The sequence below is a fragment of the Mauremys reevesii genome, linkage group 7 (assembly GCF_016161935.1).
Source record: "Mauremys reevesii isolate NIE-2019 linkage group 7, ASM1616193v1, whole genome shotgun sequence".
Lineage (NCBI taxonomy): Eukaryota > Metazoa > Chordata > Testudines > Geoemydidae > Mauremys > Mauremys reevesii.
In genome coordinates this window covers 9,929,310-9,937,080 of record NC_052629.1, presented here as the reverse complement: position 1 = coordinate 9,937,080, position 7,771 = coordinate 9,929,310, and the positions used below count along the sequence as shown (strand labels likewise).

The window sequence follows — 7,771 nt, the reverse complement described above, 5'->3', positions numbered from 1 at the left end:
TTAGGTAATATTATTAGAGCCATTCTACTGGTTGGGAATCAGAGGGACAGATATTCAAAGGTATGCAAGTGCCTAAAGAGTCCGATAGGCACCTAGTGGGAGTTTCAAAATGTGTTTCAATGGGAGCTAAGCAGCTAGGAGCTTTTCAGAATTCCACAAGACACCTATCTGCTTCTTTAGGTGCCTAACTACCTTTAAAAATCTAGCCCAGACAGGCTATGTAATTTGCTTGAAAGGTCACACAGCCAGCGTGAGAGAGCTGAGGAAGTCTGAGATTCGGCTAGTTCTCTGCACTCGAACCATTGATTCCACAGAAAAACTGCAGTGGGTAATTGTGAGGGGGTAAACTAGGCCCTGAGGCCCCCTGCTGGAGGCCTTCCACACTCCGCCCCAGAAAAGGGCAGTAGAGAGGTCTTCCAAGGTGCCTAGAGTGGCTGTATGGGAAGCAGCCAATCAGGGCCCAGCAGGCTAGTATAAGAAGAGCTGCAGGGCCAGAGCAAGTTCAGTTCCTTGCTGGAGAAGAGTGGATGGTGTTCCAGGCTGTCTGCTGGGATGCCATCAGGACAAGGCCCTGAGGTAAGGGTGAAAATCTGCTGAGCCATGGGGAAGTGGCCCAGGGAATTGTAGCAGCAAAACAGTTTATTTAAAGGGACATGGCTGACATCTGTTATCCATAGGGTCCCTAGGCTGGGACCTGGAGTAGATGGTGGGCCCAGGTCCCACCACTAGCCACTGGGTAAGTGGCATGGACTTTGATACATCCAGAAGGGGAACAGAATTCTCTTAGTGGCCCAACTGAAGAGCTGTGGCCAGAAAGGCCCAGAGAGGTGAAGAGTCTCCAGGGAGGGAGGGAGCCCTGGGGGACAGGGGCCCACACAAGGGCTGGGACTGCCTAAAGAGCAGGTATAATTAAATGGATCCCAGAAGGGTCTGAGACACAGTTTGGCCAGGATACTGTGATAGGCCCTGCTGGAATGATTGAAGAGAGAGCCCCAGGATAGGGCTGCAGATCAAACCTTACCGAGGGTGCTGTAATAGGCCCCCTGTTGGATTTATATCCCAGGAGGGGTTTGCTTTATTTTTATCACACAGACTAACTGATTTGGCCAGGGGGGCTGGGTCACCGAAGACCCACCACAAACAGAGAGAGAATGCAAACACATACACTTGGCCAGGGGGTGCTCGTGAGAGCTGAGTGCTACCCCATTGCAGTAATATATTCAGATTTTTTTAAACAATTAATTTTAACTTCCCAGAATTTATGCTAGTTTCTTGCCATTCTTTTATTATGGTTGAGGCAGAGTCTGTTCATCTTGTTCTAATGCCACAGCTACTGGAATGATGTCATTAAAAAGACATGAACATGAAATATATGAAGAACAGTTAAGGTTGACACTAACCCAGCAAATTCGAATCTAAACTATCTTGTTATATTCTGCTCTAACTCCAGAGGTGGAATTTGGAAGGAACAGATGCATGAATTGGCACGCATAAGACACCAAAGCTCTGCCCTTGCAATACATAACTAACTGCAGCATTTGAATTATATATTTTCAAATATTATATATAGCTCTTATTATTTTTTATTTTTTCTAGTACATGTAAATGAGTTTTACAACGTGTACTATGAATTAAGGTAAATCTGTCAGATGTCCAGTATGAATGAAGCTAGATCTATAAATATATGGTCCAGATCCTCCTCCCACTGTAATTCATCCCAACTCCCACTGATTCAGTGGGATCTGGCCTTATATGAATGCCAGTCATGTATAATCCTTCTTATAGTCAGTCCCAGATTATGCCAGTTTCTGCTGCTATAAACCATAGTATAGGCCTCCCATCCCGTTACATACACACTTCACCCGTGGAAAGTCCTTCTGGAGGGGGATTATGGTAGTGTGAGGAGGATCCTACAGCTGCCAAACAGTCTGAAGAGTGCATGGAGCTGGTCAAGGATGGGCATGGCTAGGGGGCTGATGAATGCACTGATTCAGGAGATTGCCTATGGAGCCTCTGGGTTCAGAGGGAGCCAAGAGTGCAAACTGAAGCTGCTTTCACTTAGGGTGAAGCGTTTCCTGTGGGAGAGCAGGGCTGAACTGAGACCTCCAGGTTTGGAAACGTGAAAACCCCTAAACATTACCCAGAATCAGCCTTCCCCCGATTAACATTGTCTGTACAGGCCCCTTTAAAGTGAAAGCAATGGCTTTAGAAAAATTTTATAGCTGCTTTGCATTCATTCTGCACCCTCACCCATCCCTTCCTGATGTGAAGTGCTCAAATTCCACAGTGCTGGGTGTGGTATAAAAACAGATACCCTTGGATGATCTATCTTCGGAGCTATTGGGCAGAATTGTATCCTCCTGACACACGGTGTGGTGATTAGAGTGAGAAAAATCACACCAAAATTTGCTTTTGTACAAAAATGTGCAAGAATAACTTCCCACTGGATATACTGGTGGCTTTTGCTCTCTCAGGCTAGTTTTGTTTAAAGGTGTTCTTTCCAAATATACCCTGAACGCACATAACTGGCCTTGCTTGGCTCTAGTTTTGCAGTGCTGACTCAAATTTATCATTTACAATAGCCATGTTTAGCGAGAGGCGAGTATCTGGCACATTAGAGTAAGTTGGCTGCAAGCTCTGGGGACCAATGAGGATTCCAAGAGCTGGAGACATTTAAAAGACATTTACATTTCTTTCATGTAATTAACCTTTCCCCATACTGTTTAAACAAATGAAGTTTATCTTCTGACACCTGTGGGACTGGCCTATGTGGCTCTGAATGTTTTCCAAAGGTACGTCTCTGATCCATAATGGTTTGAGGAGAAAGTGAAGCTGCCCACTCTGAAAATGCTCCAGTTGGTTCGGAATGCAGCAGTCACCTACATAGTCCATGTTGAGGCTCTTTGCACGAACTCCCTGTGGAATACCCAATCCAATACTTTTGCTTTGGTTGGCAGGCTGGGTTAGTGGCTATGGTACTATTTTGGGAGACGAAAGATCTGGGCTCAATTTCTTACTCTGCCACAGACTTCCTTTATTTGACTGGCCTGCGTGCGTGTGTGTGTGTGTGTTATGGATTTGCCAGTTGCCAGAAAAAATTAATCTATTGGGGGTTTTTTATGTGAGTCTAAAGATTTGCATTGTTATCACAATACACTGAGAGATCTAATGTTAAGTTTCTGTGATGCTGCAGTGTTCCCATTTCAGTGATCAAAATTGTTGGAAGTATAGCAGCTGACTGCCCACCAACACGCAAGCCTGCTGTGCACAGGTTTGAGTCACGTGAGAGTGGTGATATCATCAATATGTGTTAGAATCATAGAATATCAGGGCTGGAAGGGACTTCAGGAGGTCATCTAGACCAAAACCCTTGCTCAAAGCAGGACCAATCCCCAGACAGATTTTTGCGCCAAGTCCCTAAATGGCCCCCTCAAGGATTGATCTCACAACCCTAGGTTTAGCAGGCCAATGCTCAGACCACTGAGTTGCAGAGTTGCCTTATGGTTGGGGTTGCAGTGGGCTTGCCTTGGAGGGGTGCTGGGTTTTTTGCATTTCAAAGGTGGTAACCCTACCTATAACAAGTCTGTTCTACTTGAACAGAATTCACCACCAGAAGGGTGAGACTCCTGAGCATTGGAAAATGAGCTTTCCCATCAGCTGGACTAGCTCCAGGAACACATGAGGAGGAGCATGAATCTCACCACTTCCAGAACAAAGTAAAAAGATCATTATCTTGAGACAGACCACAGCTGGAGCTGTTCCAGCAGGGATTGTATTTCAAGAGATACAACCCCACCCAGAGCTTCTTGGAGAGCAGGACACTGTCTTGGGGTCATGGCCTCCAAGTGAAAGTTCTTTGGAGCCAGGACCTTGTCATGGTGCATTTGTTTGAAAAGTGACCAGCACATTTTTGGCACTGCAGAAATAATAAATAAAGGCAAAAACAATAATGAATGAATGATCGTTTGCAGTTTGTTTTTAATCTCTTGCCGAAATATGCATCCTGTTTCCAGGCCTATGTCCATGGTAATTAACACAAATAAGCAGCCCCCCCCAAAAAAGAGAGGAGAGCAGGATTGGGAGGAGAATGAAAATGGAACATGGAAGAAGTAATAAAAGAACTGCCTCTAAACAGAATTTAGCACCAAATGTTCATCAGCTGCTCTCAGTAATCTCATTTTGGGAACAATGTAACATTTGGAAAAGGGTGAGTAGGAGAAAGAGATTTGACAAAGATGTTAACACATCAGAAATGGGAGCCACAATTCTGAGACTATTAAGGATGTGAAGCAATATTTATTTGTAGGACATGGTTCTGCTTTCCATTGTAATTAAATGAGGAGAAGCAGAGCGGGCCCTGTTGTCAATGTCACCCTTTGCATCCATGCAGGACAGGGTGCTATTTTCCACGCCATGTGCCAGGTGCATCCATGAGGGAGTGTATTTTTAAATTTTAATGAGTAGGCAGTATCCACAGTCATCATTTGCTCCTTTCAGAGATGGAATGGAACAGGATTGCAATAATTAACTATTTAGCTTCTGTGTGTGTGTGTAATTTTTTTTAAAAGAAAACCAACTGAGATTTATGAAGAGCTGGTGCTATTTTATCTACAGTGAAACCTGCCTAATGTAGCCCTTCAAAGCCTCTCCATGTCTTCCTGGAATGAATGAAAGTTCTTTGGGGCCTGCTCTATCTTGTCATCTGCCTACGATTCCTAGGTTGTATGCAGCCAGGTCAGTCCCAGGATATGAGAGACAAGATGCTTAAGGTTAATATTACCTTAAGCATCTTGACAGCGTGTCTTTCACCACCAGAAGTTGGTCTAATAAAAGATATTACTTCCCTCACCTTGTTTCTCTGATTGCTAGGAACAGACATGGCAGCTGCAGATCAGATGCCTGTAGCAGCTTCCTCACTATGCCACTTTTTACACAGCCACAACCCCATCCTGGACATAGGTGCTTGTATGCCAGCCCTATGGTGCCAAGTCTATCAGGCAGTGAAGAAGGATTTCCATTTGTTTTCTTTCCCTTGAGCAGCACAAAGCTGACAGAACAGAGCAGTGCACCTGTCCCATTGTTCTTAAAGAATAACTAGAGAAATATTAATGAAACTTTACCCTGATGGAAAAGCTCACCCATAACATCCATTGTTTGTGTCCTATCATTAGGAGTGTATTGAGAGCTGAGAGTCAAAACTCCTGGCTTCTGTCACTTACCCAGTGTGTGACCTAATTCGGATAAATGTGGTGCGGTAGGTGGTAGAGCTAATCAATACAGACCTGGGTTCAGTTCCTGCCTCAGCCAAATGACTGAACATTGCCCTCCGCAGTGACTCTGAACTTCTATCCAAACTTTATAGTTTAGGGTAATATGCTTAAGGGCAGTAAAGTTTTCTTATGTACTTATTTTTCCTTTAAAGGTGTCTGATCTCTACTCTGTTTCTTTCTCACCTGCTCCCTTCTTTAGGGAGGCAGTGCAATCTAATGGTTAGAGCAGAAACCTGGGAGTCAGGACTTCCGGTTTCTATCCCTGGCTATTGTCATTATTTGCTTGTCTGGCTTTGGGCAAGTCATTTGGACCCCCTCTTGCAAGTACTTACAACCTCAGGGGGTAGGAAGGATGGTCTAGTGGATTGGATATTGTGTTGAGACTCAGAAAACATGGCATCAATTCCCTTCTCTGCCATAGTGTTCCTGTGGGACATTAGGCACCTCATTTAAACTACCCTGTGCTTCAATCCCCCTCCTGTAAAACAGGGATGAAAGCCCCTACCTCACAGGGATGTTAGGATGATAAAACTCCAGTAATGATTAGGAACAGCTTGGACACTACGGTGATGAGGATGTAGATAAATAGGTTTGACATTTGCCCTGCAGGGGAATAACCGAGCATAAAGCAGTTAGAGTGCTGGCTTCTACAGGGCTGTTAACTCCCATGGAGGTATTGGGCATGAGGCAGGACATGACTATTACCTCTTTATTAAATACATAACTAGCTCCAAGAGTCTTGGGTGGCTTAATTAAATACTGAAATATTCTTTGCGGAGGCCTTCAAGAACTTGGCTGAGAGGAACTATAGTATACAAATTACAGCTATCTCTGGGCACAATCTCATAACCATCAGCTACCCAGCATGGTGTTTACTACCCCAATAGTCCTACTGACTTCACCGTAGTAAGAATTACAATCAATGAGTGCGCGCCAGAGGTGCCGACTCCTTGGGTGCTCCAGGGCTCAAGCACCCACTTAAAAAAAATAGGTTGGGGGGCTTAGCACCCACAGGGCCGGATTAATCTTTCGAGGGCCCCGGGGCCTGGACCGTGGCCCACATTCTGCCCTGAAGCCCCACCCACCCTAAGGTCCTGCCCCTGCTCAACCTCTTTCCCTTGAGGTCTCACCCATCAATCTCATGGGGGTAGAGAGGCTGAGAGGACCACCCACTGGCAAAAACAATAGTCAGCGCCCGTGGTGTTTGCAGTGTAGTTGTAGCCATGTTGGTCCCAGGATATTAGAGAGACAAGGTGGATGAGGTAATACCTTTTATTGGACCCACTTCTGTCAGGGAGAGAGACCAGCTTTCGAGCCACACCGATCTGAAGAGGAGCTATGAGTGGCTTGAAAGTTTCTCACCAACACAAGTTGGTCCAATAATAGATATTACCTCACCCACCTCTCTAATCAGTCATGTATGCAGGATGGAGCCTAATCACTCTTACCATCATCACTATTTATTAACACACCTACCCCACAGTACTGGAAAATAATTCTCCACTATCCTTACCTTTTGTAGTTCAGACACCTTGTTTTCTAGACTGAGAGACCAAGTGGTAATATCTTTTATTAGACTAAGTTCTGCTGGTGAAAGAGACAAGCTTTGGAGCTACCCAGAGCTCTTCTTCAGGCCCCTGAAGGTGGGAGAAGTTGTTTTCTAAGCTACTGAGCAGTGGAAGAGTAAGGGCTATTCGCTACCAATTCATTTAATACCAATACCAGCACTCAAGAATGATCTCACTGTGACATTTTCAGGAGATTTCCTAATTAAGTGAATGTATTACTGTGGGAGGCAAATTCCAACCTCTGGAAGATAACTAATCCTGTGTTACTCTCCATAAGTGGGAGCAATACCCAAACCATGCAAGCAGTAGGATAGGGCGATGCGGGCACCCTCTGTTCAGGGAGGCTAGACCCCTGCCTGCCTCTTCAGCCCAAGGCCCTGCTCCGCACCACTCCCTCCACCTAAGCACCTCCTTTGCTGGCCGGTCCCACCAGCACAGCCCAGAACTCTGGCTGGCACCCAGAGAAACCCCAAATTCTGGCTCGCCCACCAGCACCCGGAGCAGCCCTGAGCCCAGGCTGACCTGCCAGCACCTGGAGCAATCCAGAGGAGCTCTAGCCCTCCCCGGAGGAGGAACTCTAAGCCCCACCACGGCCTGGCCCCAGGGCTATGGCAGGGAGCATCAGCGGCGGTTTGCGGAGGCTTAGCCTCCCCCAGAATCCATTACTTGCAGCCCATGGGGTACACCTACCTTTATATCCTGCCCTCTAGCAGGGAATCTGCATGTTATGACTTTAAAACTGCTAGAAGTTGCTTCTATGTTGAAGCTGGACTTGAGAGGAAATCAGATATAAAGGATCTGCCCTTTTTTTTGACTTTTATGATGATTTCCAAGAGTAATTGACCATCATTAACATTAAACTGGCTATAAAAATGAACTTAATGCACCATAAGTGAGTAGGGTTTTTTGATGGTTCCCATGTGGTATGAAATA

At 45.6% G+C, this 7,771-nt stretch overlaps 1 long non-coding RNA gene across 1 annotated transcript; it reads left to right on the top strand.

Annotated features, from left to right (window-relative positions):
- The first annotated feature begins 439 nt into the window (after nucleotides 1-439).
- LOC120369456 lies at nucleotides 440-3,958 on the top strand. Its single transcript, XR_005583169.1, has 2 exons — nucleotides 440-576; nucleotides 3,601-3,958. It is a non-coding gene; the product is annotated as an uncharacterized LOC120369456 (long non-coding RNA).
- Nucleotides 3,959-7,771: the final 3,813 nt, after the last annotated feature.